Source organism: Stigmatopora nigra, chromosome 12 (genome assembly GCF_051989575.1).
Source record: "Stigmatopora nigra isolate UIUO_SnigA chromosome 12, RoL_Snig_1.1, whole genome shotgun sequence".
In the NCBI taxonomy this organism is placed as follows: Eukaryota; Metazoa; Chordata; class Actinopteri; order Syngnathiformes; family Syngnathidae; genus Stigmatopora; species Stigmatopora nigra.
Window position 1 is genome coordinate 5,397,769 of NC_135519.1, and position 17,369 is coordinate 5,415,137.

Below are 17,369 nucleotides of genomic sequence, written 5' to 3' on the forward strand. Positions count from 1 at the left end.
GTATGAGAACGATTTGATTTCTATAAATACATGGGTTTAAAAAAAAGGGACATCTTTAATCGATACTATCTGGAAGCAAAGCAACATGTATATGATTTGAATACTGGGGAAATAGCAATAATGCAAGCATCATTCCTTATGAGAGTTTGGCGTTATTAAAAATCAATGAGCTTGAGATTCATGATTGACTGGAGTAGATGGTGGTCCCAATCATTATTTCCCAGAATCTGAATCTATTAATCAAATATGGCGAGGAGCCAACAAACAGTGGCTCTGACAAGAGTGGACTGACCTTGTGATGGGTGACCTATTGTGGGGTGCTCTTCATTCTGAAGAGACATGCTGTGGAGACACAGCTAATCTGCTTTGTTCACCACTCAGCTTCAGCTCGAATAAGACTATTGATCGGAGAATGCATTGATTCAGCGCTCTTCTGGCGGTGGCTGGCCTGATTTGGCAGGTTATTTGGTTAAGTGGTGGGTGGAGACAGGTCTGGCTTTTGGCATTATGAATGAATCCAATCACTTGATTTCTTCTCAACGATGAGGGTTATTTTTACACCGTTATCTGTTAACATCCCAATTTTATTGCTTCTCGGCAGTGGTATTTATGCCATTGCAGTCGTTCATTGGTGAAGATTTTCATAAATTGTGCTGATTTTGAGGATGGAGACATTTTGCATGCTCATTATGTGTGTATTGTGAGAAGGGTTCTGTCATAATTTTAAAAAAGTGTGTACTAAAGTGCTGAGTGTCAAAAGTTGACAGGTATGCTGTTTTATAGCATCAAGACCACACAACTCACGACTATTGATTGTCATCTTCTAAACTTAGACGGGTTGTGAGAACAAGCCACCTCTTAGGAGCGCGGTAAGCAACTCACCGTCTTTTCTACTTTCAATGTGACGGGACAATATGGGCGTGGTTACGCCTCAATGTGACGGGACAATATCGGCGTGGTTACGCCTATTGGTGACGTAAAGGAGATAATTGAGTGCATGCGCAGTACCTCTTCCTTTTGGAACGCTTTTTCCCCACGCTGATGGTGAACGCCAACGAGGTATGGAGTCAAGCAATTCACTGGCCTAAATGCGTTTTTAATCACGCGATCGGGAGATTTTTCAGCAATTAATTGAGCCCAAAACGCCAACAAATCTCTTAGTTTAATGCCAGGTTTAACACACCGTCGACAATTTAAGTATGGGGTTATTTTCTCGACTGGCTTTGTGCCACATCATGTTACTAGTCAGCATTAGTGTTAACGTCACGATTTGACAAAAAAAGCATGATCTCTGTTTTCTCCCCATTATTGAGTCCGTTTTCTCTCCATTATTGAGTCGTGTAGCAAGACTTTAAATTTAATCAAACAATGCAAGACATCAACCGACAGTTTCCTAGGTAAGTGTTCACACCAGAATGACATCCAGGGGCACGACTTAGTTCTTTTTGTTTTGTATGTAATCGTTTTCATTCTGATTGCTAAACACCCGTTCCCGATTTGTAATTGTTCTGTTTTTCCAAAAAAATCACGTATACAAAATTTAAGCCAACTTTCTCCTAGCTCACTGGTGTCAAAGTTGTGGTCCGCGGGCCAAATCTGGCCCACTGTTATTTTGTGCGGTCCGAGAAAGTAAATCATGAGTGCTGACTTTTTGTTAGGATCAAATTTAAATGAAGTTTATACATGTATATTATATTACCACATTCCCCCCTTTTTAAATCAATAATTATTTTTTTAATCAATTTTTTACTTTTTATATTTAAAAAAGCATATTGTAAAATCTAAAAATACATTTATTTTAAAAATTGTTTAGCACGCTAATATTGAACATTTTCCCCAAAATATTTTGTTTCCTTTTGAAATGAAAAACAAATTATTACAAGATATTTTCCCTCATGAAGAAAAAAAAAAGCTCAAACATTTGTTTGAGTTCTATTAAAAAACTGAATATTTAGAGCTTTCAGTGCAGTTTTTTTGATCCTATTTAAATAGAAAAAAAATATCAAAATAGTACAGCTCACGTGAAATCAAGTTGACCTTATTGCGGCCCGCGAACCAACCCGAGTTTGACACCCTTGTCCTAGCTGTTAACCTCAGTCTGTATATTTAATCACCTTGTCTGGAAAAAAAGGGGAAATAGCACTCGCTAACTTATTTTCATTCTTTATCTTGATGGTTTATTAAAATTATTGTAAGATTTCTCTATGCTGTAATTGGTTGGCAACGCTCAAATGCCTTGGTTAAATCAAGTTTTCACTGTTTAGCATCAAGATAAAACTACTTCCCATAAAAAAAAAAAAAATTAAGCCTACCTATTGAATCTCCAGGCTGTATATATGCTAACTTGTGCTTTTTGTGTGTGTACAATTTTTCTCTGTTTAGCACCAAGATGCAGCTTTCTGTGTGCCTAGAGGTTACAGAACTGATGGGAGTGATCAAGGTAAAACTTACCCCCACAAAAAAGTTGAATCTCCAGTATCTATATATTTTAACTTTTGCTATTTTTCTTGCACACAACAGGCCTGAGGTATCTTGGTTGCCCACTTGAAGATGTCTCTCTTGGATCATATGGTGTCTGTATTTCTGAAAATCCAAATTCAATAAAAGCCTAAATCATGATGACATTTCACTGGCCATTCATTTCCACAGCTTTTTGACTAGATCTTGAAGTTAAGAGGGTTGTCATTTAATATTGGACCAAGAAAAGTGTTTTTTCCTTTGAATTTTGTGTATGGCCCCCCACCCCCCCCTCAATTTTTCAAAGATTTATCTTCTAAGTGTTTATCCCCCCTGCTTTTTTAAGGATTTATCCCCCCTGCTTTTGTCAAAGATTTATCTTCTAAGTGTTTATCCACCTTTTAAATATTCATTTTCAGTATTTATCCCCCTTTCTTTCAAATTTTATTTTCTAGGTGTTCCCTCTGCTTTTTTCAAAATTTATTTTTTGTGTTTATCTCCCCTGTTTTTTGTCAATTTTTTTTCTAAGTGTTTATCTCCCCTGTTTTTTGTCATTTTTTTCCTAAGTGTTTATCTCCCATTTTTTTTCTAAGTGTTTATCCCCCATTTTTTGTCAATTTTTTTTCTAAGTGTTTATCTCCCCTGTTTTTTGTCAATTTTTTTTCTAAGTGTTTATCTCCCCTGTTTTTTGTCAATTTTTTTTTCTAAGTGTTTATCCCCCTTGTTTTGTCAATTTTTTTTTCTAAGTGTTTATCCCACATTTTGTCAATTTTTTTTTCCTAAGTGTTTATCCCACATTTTGTCAATTTTTTTTTCCTAAGTGTTTATCCCCCCTGTTTTTTGTCAATTTTTTTTTCTAAGTGTTTATCCCCCCTGTTTTTTGTCAATTTTTTTTTCTAAGTGTTTATCCCCCCTGTTTTTTGTCAATTTCTTTTTCTAAGTGTTTATCTCCCCTGTTTTTTTTCTAAGTGTTTATCCCCCATTTTTTGTCAATTTTTTTTTCTAAGTGTTTATCCCCCATTTTGTCAATTTTTTTTTCTAAGTGTTTATCCCCCATTTTTGTCAATCTACAAATGTTTTCTTAAGTATGCTGAACTTCAAATGTTTACTTGTAAATAAATTTTTTTAACTCTGATTGTGACTTACATTTTTTGTTAGATAAAGACCAACACATGTATACATTTCAAAGCTTTTATTTTGAAAAACTTGAATAAAATGAAGTAATTCCTCTAGTCACCAGCAGAAAATCTGGAAAACAGGAAATCAGCTTTTATTTTGAAAAAGTTTGTAGATAGGTTCCCGCTGGTGTTACAGCATCGTAAAAAATCGAATCTTCTCCACCCCCTGGTGGAGAAGATTCGAAAACTGAAAAAAGGGGGGTTAGTACAGTTAGTTAAAAAAGCAATGAGAAGGGCTCACCTTTTATTTTGAAAAACTTCATAGACTGGTTCCCGTTGGTGCTCCAGCATTGTAAAAAATCGAATCTTCTCCACCCCCTGGTGGATTTCTGGAAAACTGAAAAAAAAGGGGGTTTAGTACAGAGTTAAATAAAAAAGAAATGAGAAGGGCTCACCTTTTATTTTGAAAAACTTCATAGACTGGTTCCCGTTGGTGCTCCAGCATCATTAGAAAAATGCATTCTGCCCCCTGGTGGAATTCTGGAAAGTAAAATGAGAAGGGCTCACCTTTTATTTTGAAAAACTTCATAGATTGGTTCTTACCTAACCTCCTGAGGCTATCTGTTCATAGGCAGAAACCAGGTCCCCTCTGGTGGATTCTGAAAAACAAAAAAAAGGGGTCAGTACAGAGTGAAATAAAAACATTGAGAAGGGCTCACCTTGTCCCCCTTGGGTGGAATTCTGAAAAATAAAACACTCACAAGATCCTACCTTTTATTTTGAAAAAAAACTCAGATATGCTCAGGCAGAACAAATCTACAAGTTTCCAAAATAAAAGGCAAGACCTTGGAAATGGTTTTATTTTTCAGGTTTCCTGCCTATGTGGAGATAGGCTCAGACATGAAACCTGGTCCCCCTTGGGTGGAATTCTGAAAAATAGAAACATTCACAAGGTCTTACCTTTTATTTTGAAAAAACTCAGATATGCTCAGGCAGAACAAATCTACAAGTTTCCAAAATAAAAGGCAAGACCTTGGAAATGGTTTTATTTTTCAGGTTTCCTGCCTAGGTGGAGATAGGCTCAGACATGAAACCTAGTCCCCCTTGGGTGGAATTCTGAAAAATAAAAACATTCACAAGGTCTTACCTTTTATTTTGAAAAAAAACTCATAGATACGCTCAGGCAGAACAAACCTATGAGTTTTTTTCAAATTAAAAGGCAGGACGTTGGAAATGTTTTTTGTTTTTGTTTTTCAGAATTCCAGCCAAGGGGAGCAGGTTTCCTGCCTATGTCGAGATAGGCTCTGGCAGAACCAATCTCAACATAGGCAGGAAACCAAAAAAAGGAGTGAAGGCACAATAGATTAAAGTACAGACTAGCGCCGAACATCAAAAGGCAATATTAGACAGTCTGCTGTAGAGATTGAAAATATATCAGGATCTTGATCATGTGGTGGGAAATTTGAAAACACTGGACCGGGCCCTACAAGGTTAAAACGAATCCTACTTCTGCTTCAAGTTTTAAGTGAATTATTTCAAATCCATTCATTCTTAAAAAAATAAATATATTAAGAGCTTGTTTTTCTCATTTAAATGAGTCAAAAATGACACCTGCACTATTGATTGTTAAATAAATCTGTTTTGTCAAAACTAATATGGAAAAGGTCCAAGCCCTGAGGTCTTTAAAAAGGTTAAGGGGCTGAAAGTTTATAAGTTATTTATGGTCAGTTCCACTACATGGCAGATTTTTTTTTTGCAAGTTCAGAAAGATGTGAAAAGCCGCGGAAGCTACTCCTTCACTTGCCACTACAGTATTTTTATTTAATTTACTTCAACAGGGATGAGCCTACTTTAGAGTTTATCATTTATCACAGCCATGTCTTGTCTACATTAACCGCGATAATCGAGGGATTACTGTTTATTCCTAACACACCCACTAATGACATTTGTGTGGGTGACTTATCCAGTTTTTTGTTATTTAAAAATAACTGAATGTATCATGATAATAATCGAGCCAATTGCGCAAAGCCCTGAACACTGAACGCTGGCGTTTAAATATTACACGGATTGAGAAAAATCGGAACTATTTAAAAATGACTCACTTTGTTATGGCGTCGACAAACTGCTCCTTTCTGGTCGGTTTGGCCACATTCTTGATGTTTCCCAGCAGTCGGTGTTCGCTGAGTGACTGAAACATACAATGGAATGATTTCTTTTTAAACAAGGAGCGATCGGTAACGCAATGTAGCCAATTTGTTTGCAAACATTTTGCTGTCTGCATGCACATGGGGCTACATCGCGTCCAAAATCACTCTTAAGACGAGAACTGGGGGTTCGAAATCCCCGAATGACAACGTACCAACTGTGCAGCATCGTTCTGTGAGAAGTTTTGCAGGACTTCGTCGGCAAATCGTCACTTTCGAGCTGTTCTGCAGCGCACGGACGCCATTCCTGCCCCCTGACCCATCAGCCATTTCGGCGTTTGACGTCGGCTATTTGAACTCTGGCCTCGGTCACGCCCATTGAAAAAACGACACATAATTTTTTTTTTTTCATAATAACGTGCATTAGTCAGTGTATGTTTGTGTGGAGGGGCTGTAAATACTTTTTGGTTGGACTTTAATACTTAAAAGAAAAATACATCGTTTTCATAATAACATGCATTAGTCAATGGGGCTGTAAATACGATGATGATTGGGCTTTCATACCCCAAAAAAAATTGTATTCATCCTAACGTCTGTAGGGGATGCAGTAAATACTTTTTGATTGGGCTTTAATCCTTTAAAATACGGTAGTATTGCACATTATGAACATCGTGATGACATGCACTTTGGTGTTTGTTTTTTTACTTACTTGTTTTTTACCTGTCAACCTCTGCCGATAACAGTATCATTCCATAATGTTTATTAGTTCTTATGGGACATCACCTATGGACATACTATATTCCTATCATAATATTGCAGCGTGAAGAGTTTTCAAAATAGCCAGAGACACTTTTGTGGGTATGCCTTTATTTGCTTGTATTTCCAGCCTCTAGTGAGCTTGGCCATAAACATGTTTCCATTAGCCGATGCCCTGGAAGCTGAGAAAATCCTATTTTGAGAACATAGAGCCTTGCTTGTGAATATAGCAGAAGGGGAACTGAGGTGCATAGCAACTCCCGTTGGGACCCAAGGAAATGTTGTTCTGCTTGGAAGCACAGGAATCAGGAAACAAAAGGAACCTGAGAATGCATGAACAAAGGTTGTTAAGATGAAGTATCATATGAACAGAGCTCTCAAAATACACTATACTAAGATCTTTGGAGTGGGACGCATTAGACTGACTAGTTCACAAAAGAAAAAAAGCATTGACCAAGACCTTTGTAGATAAATTTAAGAGAGGAACACCTTACAAGATCGATTTTACCGGCGTTTCTCATAGTAAATGCATTAGTTGTAACAAACGTGGCCTGACGGAGGATAAGACTTGGATAAAGGGGGCATGAATAGTCAGAGCTGACATTAGGTTAAATACATTTGAGCTCCAAAAGTGAAGTGGTGCAAAAGGGAGCTCAAATGGAACAGACAGGCCTCACTTTCTCTGGGGCGATTATGAAACTAGCCTTTGCAGTAGAATGATTCCCCATTCTGATGTTTTCATGAAACGCTTCTATTTTTAGCCTATCCTCTCTTCAACCCTGGCTTAGCAGGCACACAGAAATCCAAACATGCTTGGCGCACCGGGCGTCAACTTGAAGTTGATTGTGGACGGCGGCTCTAGTCCTACCCGAGCACATAATAAGGTGTGTACGGCCAATACCATGCGTGCAATGTTTATGAAAATATAGTAAGACATTGTCTCTCTCATGAAGAGGTTTTCCATATCAATGAAAGTGTGGAAGTCAAATGTTTTGTGCTGCAGTCACTGTGCATGCACTCAGACCTTGGCACATAGTGCAATCTTTTCCCTGGTGTTCACATGACAGACTGTAATCACAGTTGAGTAATACTGCCATTACGTAAGTCCTCTTTTTTTTACCCTCTGGGGTTAGTGTGGAAACTTTGCCGAACAAAAAGTCACACAATAGCTATGTCTAATTATCACTTACGTCCCATCCCACATGAGGATGTACCCCACACACACACATTTAGACCTGTGGCAACAAATACTTCATGTTCACTCTCATTTATGTGGTGAGATCACCAGTAAGTATATGTGTGTTGGCTATTTAAGTCTTCTACCCACGATAGACAGTTAAAACCTTGTGTGTGTTATTTTTGCACCAGCGGGCATGTGAATAAAAAGTAACTGTTGGTTTGTTTATATGTGTATGTGTATGTGTTTGGCAGTATCCCATGCACAAGTGTTTTTCTCTGTCATTATGTGTGTGGCTGGAGTGCATTGTTTTGTTTTTGTTTTTAAAGGGAAACTTCAAATTGCTTTTTTTTTTTAGCTGTCGGTGCAAATCTAGTTTACACATCTAAACAAAAGAGACTAGTAGATTCACTCTAAAGCAGTGGTGTCAAACATATGGCCCGTGGGCCGGATCCGGCCCGTCTGGTGGTTTGGTACGGCCCTGGAAGAAAGCTGCATTGTATAAAAAAATTCGAATTGTCTTTAAAATGTGTAGTTCTTGTATTATCCACTAGGGAGCGCAGTGTATGTACAATACTTAAATATGTTTAAATGTGTAGTAGCGTTGTTAAAATTGCACATACTTTATGTTCGTATGTTATTCTCTTGTTCATGATATATTGTTCATAATGTAAAAGGAAAATTCTGTTAATAAACAATTTGATAATTTACTCATTCTTTGCACTAATTATTAGTATTAGTGACTAATACAAAGAGAAAAAGTGGGCTTATTGTTAGTTCTAAAGGAAAAGAACAATAACAATGAGTTTTTGTAAACACTATTAAAATGAAGGATGTTGTGAGATGAATTTACTATTATGGGAGTCATTGAGAATGAAGTAGCAATTTTTTTCCATGCTAAATGCCACAATGACCTCCTTTTTTTGGTGTGGTGAAAATGGCCACGTTCTTTCCCAGCATTGGCTGTCTCTGCGCAGCCCTCAGAAAAGACAAGATGGCGTTGCCAGGAAGATGATAGGGGTGTGCATGAGAGGATGGAAAGAAAGTGAGAGGCAGAGGAAGAGGAGGAGGGGTTCTGGTGTAAAAAACCCTGTTACGCAACTCCTTCCCTGGCAAAGTGCATGTTTGTAAAATGGAGGCGAAAACAGCTTTGCAATTAGCGCTTGATGTCCTGAGGGTCCTTGTCTCTCCCAATCACGTCGCTTTGTCCCGCTCTCTCCGGAGCGCTTGTTGCTAAGCAGACGATGTGACTCAGGAACACACGCCGCCATTCTTTTGGTGTCAGCATGGAGTAGACTCGACGGATAGCGCCGCCCTGCCCACATACAATCCTTGTTTCCCGGAACAAATTGAAGCCAGCCAAAGCCTCGTTGTTGTTTTCGCCACAATTTGGATGCCGTCTGTGCATGGGCTGCTCTCATAAAAACTGCAAGTGGCTGAAATTCGCCCCAGGTTTCCATATTTATCTTCTCCGTTCATTTAGGGAAAAAGGCTGGTGTTTGGTGGGGGAAACTTTGGGTGGGGTCGACACTCAAGGGGGCTTCCTCTGCGGTGAGTCAAAGTGTTTATGGGTCTGGTTCTGCTTCCTGACTCCCAGATAAAGACCACCCACGCCATGGCAATCAGCAGTTAATGATATCTGAGAAGAAACATGTTGGCAAAACAGAAAAATAGAATAAGTAAAAGGTGTTTTCTTTTGTGATACACCTTGTTAACATACGACAGTAGCATTTTGTCATAAATACAACTCATTTCCCCGCAAGGCGAGCTTTGATGATCATCGACTCTAGCTCTTGCTTTTCCTTTTATCTTCAATCCTACTAAATATAGTTCTTTTCTGAGGTTAATCCTATCTGAAAGCAAGGGAGGATGTAATCTGAGCCGGAATATATCAATGTGATATTTTCAATTAGGTCAGGCGTTATAAGAGGTGCTTTTCATTTGGTAGTGCATGGCCAACGCCAATCATGTACTTTTTGTCTGTGTGTCATATATTATTCAACCCTGATTGGGTGCCATTGACCAGGCCAGATTTTCAATCCATTTTGACTGGTAGTGAATGATCGCTGATTAAAAAAAAACCTTGTGTTTACATACAGGGGGACATTCCGTTTTGAGTCATATATATAACAAATGATAATAATACTACATGACCCAATATGTGATGTCCACCAATGTGGTCATTGGGTCTTCGTGAGGTAGTTTTTTTTTTTTTTTACAAAGGACCAGAAATTGCAGTCACTTGCGGTATAAAGGGATAAGAATAAAAACTGAGAGACCAATCGATTCAGGGGTGGTGGGGTAGTACTTCTTTTGACAGGCCGGAAGAGACATGTACACCACTCCCAAGTGTCTGGGGCTTCTTGAAATGCTTCCACAAATCAACTTTACTGCTCCTGCTTTGGAATCTCTCCAGTTAGCCGCCTGAGAAAAGATAACCTGCGGCTGACCAAACACTATTAACTGATCATTCATCACATGTCCCTAAGTAACTAAACAAGACAAAAAGAATGGAAAATCCCAATCGGATACGATGTTTTTTCTTCATCTTGGGCTTGCAAGCTGAAATAGAAAAATACGTGTCAAAAAAAAGAGAGACGGAAAGTAATGAGAAAAACTTTGGGAAAGAGGTCGAATGAAATGTGCCCCCTACTTTGTGGCTCCCCCCCACCCTCCTCCGGCGCATTCCTCTCCCTTCAGCAGATCTGGCACGGCCCACGGGAGGCGGCGGCGGCAGCGGCACAGTAATCTTTTCAAAAGGGCGGATTTGAGCGGCCGCCAGGGCACCCGGCCAACTATTTCTCATTTGGAGCTGGCCTGGAGATGACCCTCCTGTTGGAGCACTCGCTCTTATAGGAAAAACAAAAGCTAGCAAGCTCTGAGTAAGAGAGCACCTTGGCAACTCCGAAGAGCTGGGAACAGACGAGCAGAAGGAAAACAGAGAAACTGCAAGCCAGCTCTCAGGAACATCTGCAGCGCCTTCCTGTGTCGAAAAAAAAATTCAACTTAATACTGTCTGCATGTGCCCGGGGGATGCTAACAAAAACATGGGAGGGCTGTGTTTAATTCCCTTTTTTTTTCCTTCTCCCCCCCCTTTTTTCCTGGAACTGTCTGGATGTCTTTTTTCCTTTGTCCATTTCCCTCTCTGTCAAACAATTTCCTGAGCTCAACACCCCCACTGCAAGCCCACCCTCAGCTTGGGAGGAACTGCTCTAGGTCGCTGTTATGCTTGCTCAATGATGGATGGGCAGGAAAACTAAGATTCTAAGTGCAGCATTCCAGTGTTTTGCAGCGGGGGTGGGGTGCAGGCGCAAAGAGCAATTCCTAAAAGTTTTGGTAATCACTGTATGTTTGACAGAAACCGCAATGACCTCCAGCCAATCTTGTGGTTAACCTCCTCCAGACAAGTAAGATCAGCATCTTGAACAGCATCTTTAACAGAAAAGAGGACAACGGGTTTAAACAAAACAAAATAGAAGCAGACTCGACTTAGTCGGTAGCTAAACGTCTCTGTGAGTCAGCCCTTAGACATCAAATTCCACACGCCGATTCCAGATATCGTGACTGTGTGCGATGTTTACAGCCACAGTCGGCCCCGACTTGGCCAGGGGGCCAACAAAACACTCCTGTGGCCAGCTTTAGGGAGGGATCAGGGGACAACAACAAAGAAAACCCTTATGTTTTCCCTCCAAACCTGTTTCCCACCCCCACACATACGCACAACTCCAGACCAAAGCATACACACACACATACACACAAACGATCCAGTAAAAACTCATCACACATCTGCCAGATCCGCTGAGGCCTGCCTCCAATTATCCGCCCACCACGCTGGAATCCCAGGCAGGCTCTGTCCGACCGAGCGTTTGATGTTGCCACGCAACATTTGACGGAGACCAGGGTGGCTTTGAAAATCAGAGTGTAAACTTGCCTGCCAAGGATTGACATGAAGAAAGAAGGGATGGTGGCGGTGGAAGGGGGAAGAACGAGGGGGGAGAAGCGGGTGTCGCTGCCATTGGGGAGACAAGGAAAATGCCACTAGATGGAAAGCAGCTGCCTATGGCTAAGAAACATTACTTTAAATGGGCCCAAATGTGGCAGAGGCTGACCAAAACCTCAGCCCGGTCGGTGGTCAGCATTTTATCTTCTGGTGGCTTTTTGAGGGGGAGGAGAATTGCAGTTAAAGTCATTTAAAACAACTCAACTGCTGTGTTTGTACATGCAGATAGTCAGCAGGGATAAGGATGTCAAGCAATGGATATAGATACTGTTTAGTCACTTAGCAAATATACTCAGGGCGACCAAATTGAGGGTTTTATTGTTTGAAAGGGTAGCTTGCATTTAATGTTTTTACTCTTTCAATGATAAGACAACTATTAAAAGAATCTCTGTGCATTATTTACATTTTTTGTTCTCACTTTATGTATATTTTTTGCAATTGAACAATATTTTAGACATGAAATTGAGCAATTTGGGGATCAAACCTTTGACTTGGCTGCCTGAATTAAAAACATTTTTTTTTTATCATATTAATCCCATTGGGGGGAACAGTTTTCCACGGTTAGGATTGTTGGGTTTAAAAAGTTTGTACGCTGAGGGCCCTGCCTGTTTATTTTTGTGGTAATCTGTTTGTTTGTGTGCAGGATTACACAAAAACTACTTAACTGATTTCCACAAGACTTTGTGAAGATTACTTCTTGGTGCTGATCAGGCTCAATGTGAACATACACGATTGGAAACGGACTTTGGTCAAGGTGTGCTTGGCCTTTTCTTTTATGACTATGTTCACAATACAAAGAGGTAGCGGCGGCGTCATTTGAAAAGGCCGTCCACACACACTAATGATCATTCCAGAGCACAAGGATAAAGACGGTAAAGTGAAACCATTGTGGTTTGCTCCCTTGGCAAATGAGGTCATCTAGTTCCAGTTTGTTTGGAGTGTTTTCCCATTACAGTATCGACACCATCATCAGAAAGGTGACACCTAGAAGGCGGCAGACTGTCACGAGAAGCAGTGACACCTCCACATGGAATGATCCGGTCTACACGAAACACAACATACTGCATTCTTTCCCACGGCTAGCAGTAGAGCGAAGTCAAATAACCCTGGGACTTAGTGTCCGTGCAGAGAAACACCATAACAATTCTCATGATTCCCCGACTTTAACTCATTCCTACCTCAAGTATTCAAAAGGAAATCAATCAAAATGTCCCTTCTATGTCCACAAGCAGTTCGGTCACATTGTGATGACGACATGAACCTTGATTTATAACTGAAAACAAACAGACACACCTATTCCCCTTTGGCAATGTCAACAGTGACGTTGGCAGATGATTCAATGCACCAATAGTGACAGGTGTCATGCAAATGAGCATCACATGCACTATTAATCAAACAATCAAACCAGCTTGGCAGGATTTCATACTTGATCACCGCACACAACACATGACGTAAGTGTTAAAAGACAGGTGAAAGGTATTCCAAAAATGACTTTCTCGCAAAACAGCCAGAGCTGCATTATTTCAGTGTGATCACATTTGTTGTGAAATTAAAAAACAAGAGGTAGAATGACTTTGAATGACTTGTACAAAGCAGCAAAGGAGTACAAGGAACTTGACAATACACACCCTCTGTTGTCCCTAGAGTAACATGACCATCCCACCTCTTTGTCTCACTTCATTGAAGACACGTATATTGTTGCAAACTCTCTTCCGGATGAAAAAAGTAGCAAAAAAAAAAAAAAAAAAAAAAAACGAAAATCCCACTGTCCCCTTCTTACTGTGAAATCAGGTCACGGCGACCAGAGTTCAAACTGGCCTGATCCACAGACAGTCAGCATGTGACCAGCTTAATCTGGAGCTTAACCCAAAGCAGAAGTCATCTTGAAAACAAAAGGGCTTCTTACAAGAAAGTAGAGGAGAGATTTACAACTTCAACTCACAAGTCATGTGACCACCTCTGGTACAAACTAGTTATCCCCCAAAGATAACAATGTACCTTTATGAAAAAAAAAAATTCTGACAAATATTTGCAACCAAATGCAATTTAGTACATTCATTACAATCTACAACCACAGTATAGAATATAGTCAATAAACCTAACAACTACACTGAGTGTACCTAATGTTAGGTCCAGTGTATTTACTATATTATATATTATTACGCATCCCATGACGTGCCCTCACTCGCCCTTTCAAAACGGCACATGCACTTTACGAGAACAGCGTGGGGGACTCTCCCCACACAAATAAATAAATATAGAGGTAAGCAAATCATGTTTGAAAGGATTTACCCATAGGACATCAGCTGACTGGCTAAAGCTGCTCTTGGCCCTTCTTGCGGTTGCCCTAGCAACAGACTTCCCAAATCTAGCCACTGCCAGCCTCGCTCCATCAAAACAACGAATCCCATTGATGCGTTTCTGGAATGCGTCGACTTGTTCCTAAGGGAAACCCGGGGCCATTTGTGCAGCTGCTCAATAGGGGGTGAATGTACATTTTAGAATGTTGCCTTCACTACGGTTAAGTGAATGTGAGGAGATTCACCAAATGTGCATGTGGAATTTAAATGACACTCTTTAGGATGTGTCAGCGTACATTAGTTGTTGGTAGGGATGAGCGATATGGCCTAAAAATACAATTTTACAGCGTCAAAGACTACAAAGTTGTTGTTATTCCTGTGGACACGAACTTTTAAGCGTTAAACTTCCGTTTTCCGGGAATTGATTGTCTTGAAATTTGGTAGCTATTTAGCATGGGCCAGTATTTGTTGACCCTTGGATTCAATTTTATAAAAAACTGATCAGGGCTGATTAACGACAGACTTATTGTTGCCTATGTTGCCAGTAGGTTATGTGTTAACCAATAAAAGCCACAGCATTCAGTCTGTAGTTAAGTGAGTGCTCCAATTGAACTCTCCATGGGAAAAAGTGAATGCTGTAACAATTGTTTTTATGTATTTATTTTTAAAAGAGGATTAAAACTGATTTAGTGTTCGGTCTTAAGCTTGTCCCTCATTAAAGATGCTGTTGCCATTGCCAAACAAATGACGTATCGTTGTGAAAAATTCATTACATTTCTGTGCAAATCAGCCGTCCAATATTGAGTCACTGTGTAAATAAAGACTCAAGGGGTTCATGATGTCACCCCAGTGAGGAGGACAAAATGTTATGTACTCTACTGCAGATCTACTGAAGGATAAGTCATCAATTAACAAGCCTAATGAGAGGAAACATAAGCTATGGAGGTCATAGTCATTTTGTCTTATGTCTAATGACATTTTGTGGGCTACAAAATGAATGAACGCTGATGTCAGTGGAGACCGACCGGCGTCTACCGTGTAAGCTTTGTAATTGCAGAACGAGGCTATATGTCACAAGGATATAGATTATTCATGCTGCGTGTAGCCGCTTTGCAATTCTTTACACATGTATTTATTTGCAAATAACAGACCAGAAGCTCACAAAAACTCATTCAGCAAAGCAAAAAAAATGAGTACTATAACCAATAAACTATTGATCTTGTGTCCTCATGTGGGTGAATGAGCAATGAACAGTAAAGCCTTTGTGTTTACCCCCCAATCCCCTCACAACCCCCTCGCAAGCTCCCTCCATCCGACGTGGCGAGTAACCCAAGCGCAAAGTCACGAGCTGCCCTCTTTCCCCTTTTAAGCAGGTAAGACCCACTGTTGCCATGGTTACCAGCCACAACCATACCTCCTTTTCAAGATAGGGAGGGGGTGGGCTGCGTGATTCAATCACAAGGACATCTCAATCACACAGTGAGAACATAGAAATAGGCAATCTTTTCGTGCTACAAGATTTAACAGTCTTCCTGCCACTTTTCTCAACGCTGCAGGGCTCAAATGACACAATAACAGCTCAAAGTGGCCAGCCTAGGATGGGCAAGGAAGGACATGGTTATAAAATGTGCAGCATGACATGCTCACAAAATAGAAATGATTTCATCTAATCATCAAATATGACTCAACTTTCATCACATTACAATCAATATAAAAATGTTTTGTTTCCGTTACTCCCATAATATGATTTAGTCCATCCAAAAAACACACAAAAAACTCACACATACACACTACGAAAAAAGAAATATATTGTAAGTTTTTTACCAAAAATGTGTGGATGCCAGGTCTAGATTATAACTACATATGATTATTAATGCTATTATTCAGGTTCAAAATAAATAAAACACTGGTTGAGGCTCCCAAAAACACTCTTAAAGTAGACTTTTTGTTTTTGGGGTGATTTTTTATAATGTTTCAAAGAGTCAAGGGTCAATGTTTAAAATTGAATGTAGACATAAGGCGCTTACATTTTCTCCATTAGTGTGACTGCCTAGCCATCCATTCACTAACACTGTTAGATTGTTTCCATGGCAACTGGGAGAGGAGAGCCTGCTTTGAAATGTGATTCCTCTATAAAAATACAATGAATCCTATTCATATGGAGCGTTCATCCCCTGCACGGTGTGTGACTAGAATTCGCAGCCACCTGTATAGTCAAACTAGGACACGTCATACATAATAAGAAAATATTCAAATGGAAGCCATCATCGTCATATTTTTCAAGCATTACAATTAGCATTTTTTTTAAAGTGGCAACACATTGCATATACACGACCTGAATTAAAAACAATAAATTAAAAAAAAGTCTTTCAAATGCTAAGTGCTTTGTCCTGAGCATGAAAGACATTTAGACATGAAAATAGAAATTCCCTATAAGACCGCTCTCATCAGTATCTTCATTATTCAGCGCTGTTTTTGTTGGTAATTGTTTGTTATGACCGACTGAATGACAACCTGGTGGCGTTGCCATGGTATTTTTAGTGCGATTTGATGGTCCGTCGCACCATTTTTAACTAAAAGGTCACAAAGTAGCCTTTTCTTAGTTTCAATCTGTTGTTTTTGTTAGTAATGATAGTGAAAATAATTTAATGATGCCCTTGCTTTCATGACAGAGATAATAATATAACATTTATTTAAAGATAAGATGTAACAAGTGTTGTTAAACATACAATTTTATGCATCAAATGGTCCATTGCAGTGTTTCTATTAAAATATTTTCCACATTTTGGATGAAAAAGAGTTAATTAGGCTAATATTTTAAGCTTGTTCTTCATTTCAACATTGTTAAATGACTAAAATATTATTTTCATTCAAAAATAAACTAAAATGATTGATAAAAACAACACTGGTAAATAAAGTTAAAGTGAATCAACATTGCAATAATCTATAAATATGGTTCCCACATCTAATTGCATGAAGTAACTGTGTGTGCGCGGGGGGTGCCGTATCCATGTAAACTAATAGGTGAATCATTTTGGAGATAACACACAAGCTGTTCACTTTTTGCAATTGACGGTCAATGTGGAGAGCCAAAGTAACTGTGATGAGTAGCATGTAATTATCACGGGTTATTGCCCCCCGGAGCTGGCGGCTCTCATGCAGCCCCCCAAATAAACAACAGCAACAACATTTAAATGTCCTTGAGCGTGGCAGCAAGCCCGCCAACGCTCCTCTATCTGAAGCATCCAGATTTCCTCATCTATTTGGCAATTCTGTCATGAAAGTGCCCTCATTTTCGCACTATAAGCCACCACATTTTACATCAAAACACTATGGCCTTATTTATGGAATTTGGAGGGGCAAATGGACAAGCTTTCTCATTTAAAATAAAAAACAACACTTCCATCCACTATCATA

General features: G+C 39.5%; 2 long non-coding RNA genes across 15 annotated transcripts in view; one reads left to right on the top strand and one right to left on the bottom strand.

Annotated features, from left to right (window-relative positions):
• Nucleotides 1–964: 964 nt before the first annotated feature.
• On the top strand, nt 965–2,624 carry LOC144205609 (uncharacterized). The gene is made up of 3 exons (XR_013328139.1): nt 965–1,059; nt 2,383–2,440; nt 2,521–2,624. It is a non-coding gene; the product is annotated as an uncharacterized LOC144205609 (long non-coding RNA).
• A 1,008-nt stretch (nt 2,625–3,632) lies between these two features.
• The window catches only part of LOC144205714 (uncharacterized), a 42,264-nt gene continuing 28,527 nt past the window's right edge, over nt 3,633–17,369 (bottom strand). The window contains exons 1-11 of one of the 14 annotated variants that reach the window (XR_013328183.1): nt 12,831–12,978; nt 11,024–11,084; nt 10,547–10,635; nt 10,306–10,484; nt 9,932–10,214; nt 5,935–9,291; nt 5,678–5,763; nt 4,179–4,234; nt 4,031–4,115; nt 3,877–3,972; nt 3,633–3,705 (exon numbers count right to left, since the gene is read on the bottom strand). This is a non-coding gene — a long non-coding RNA (uncharacterized LOC144205714). Of the gene's footprint in view, nt 3,823–3,876; nt 3,973–4,030; nt 4,116–4,142; nt 4,235–5,677; nt 5,764–5,934; nt 10,215–10,305; nt 10,485–10,546; nt 10,636–11,023; nt 11,085–12,830; nt 12,979–13,315; nt 13,547–17,369 lie in introns of those variants that run through there. The other 13 variants (XR_013328180.1, XR_013328179.1, XR_013328184.1 and 10 more) reach the window with 13 other exon arrangements.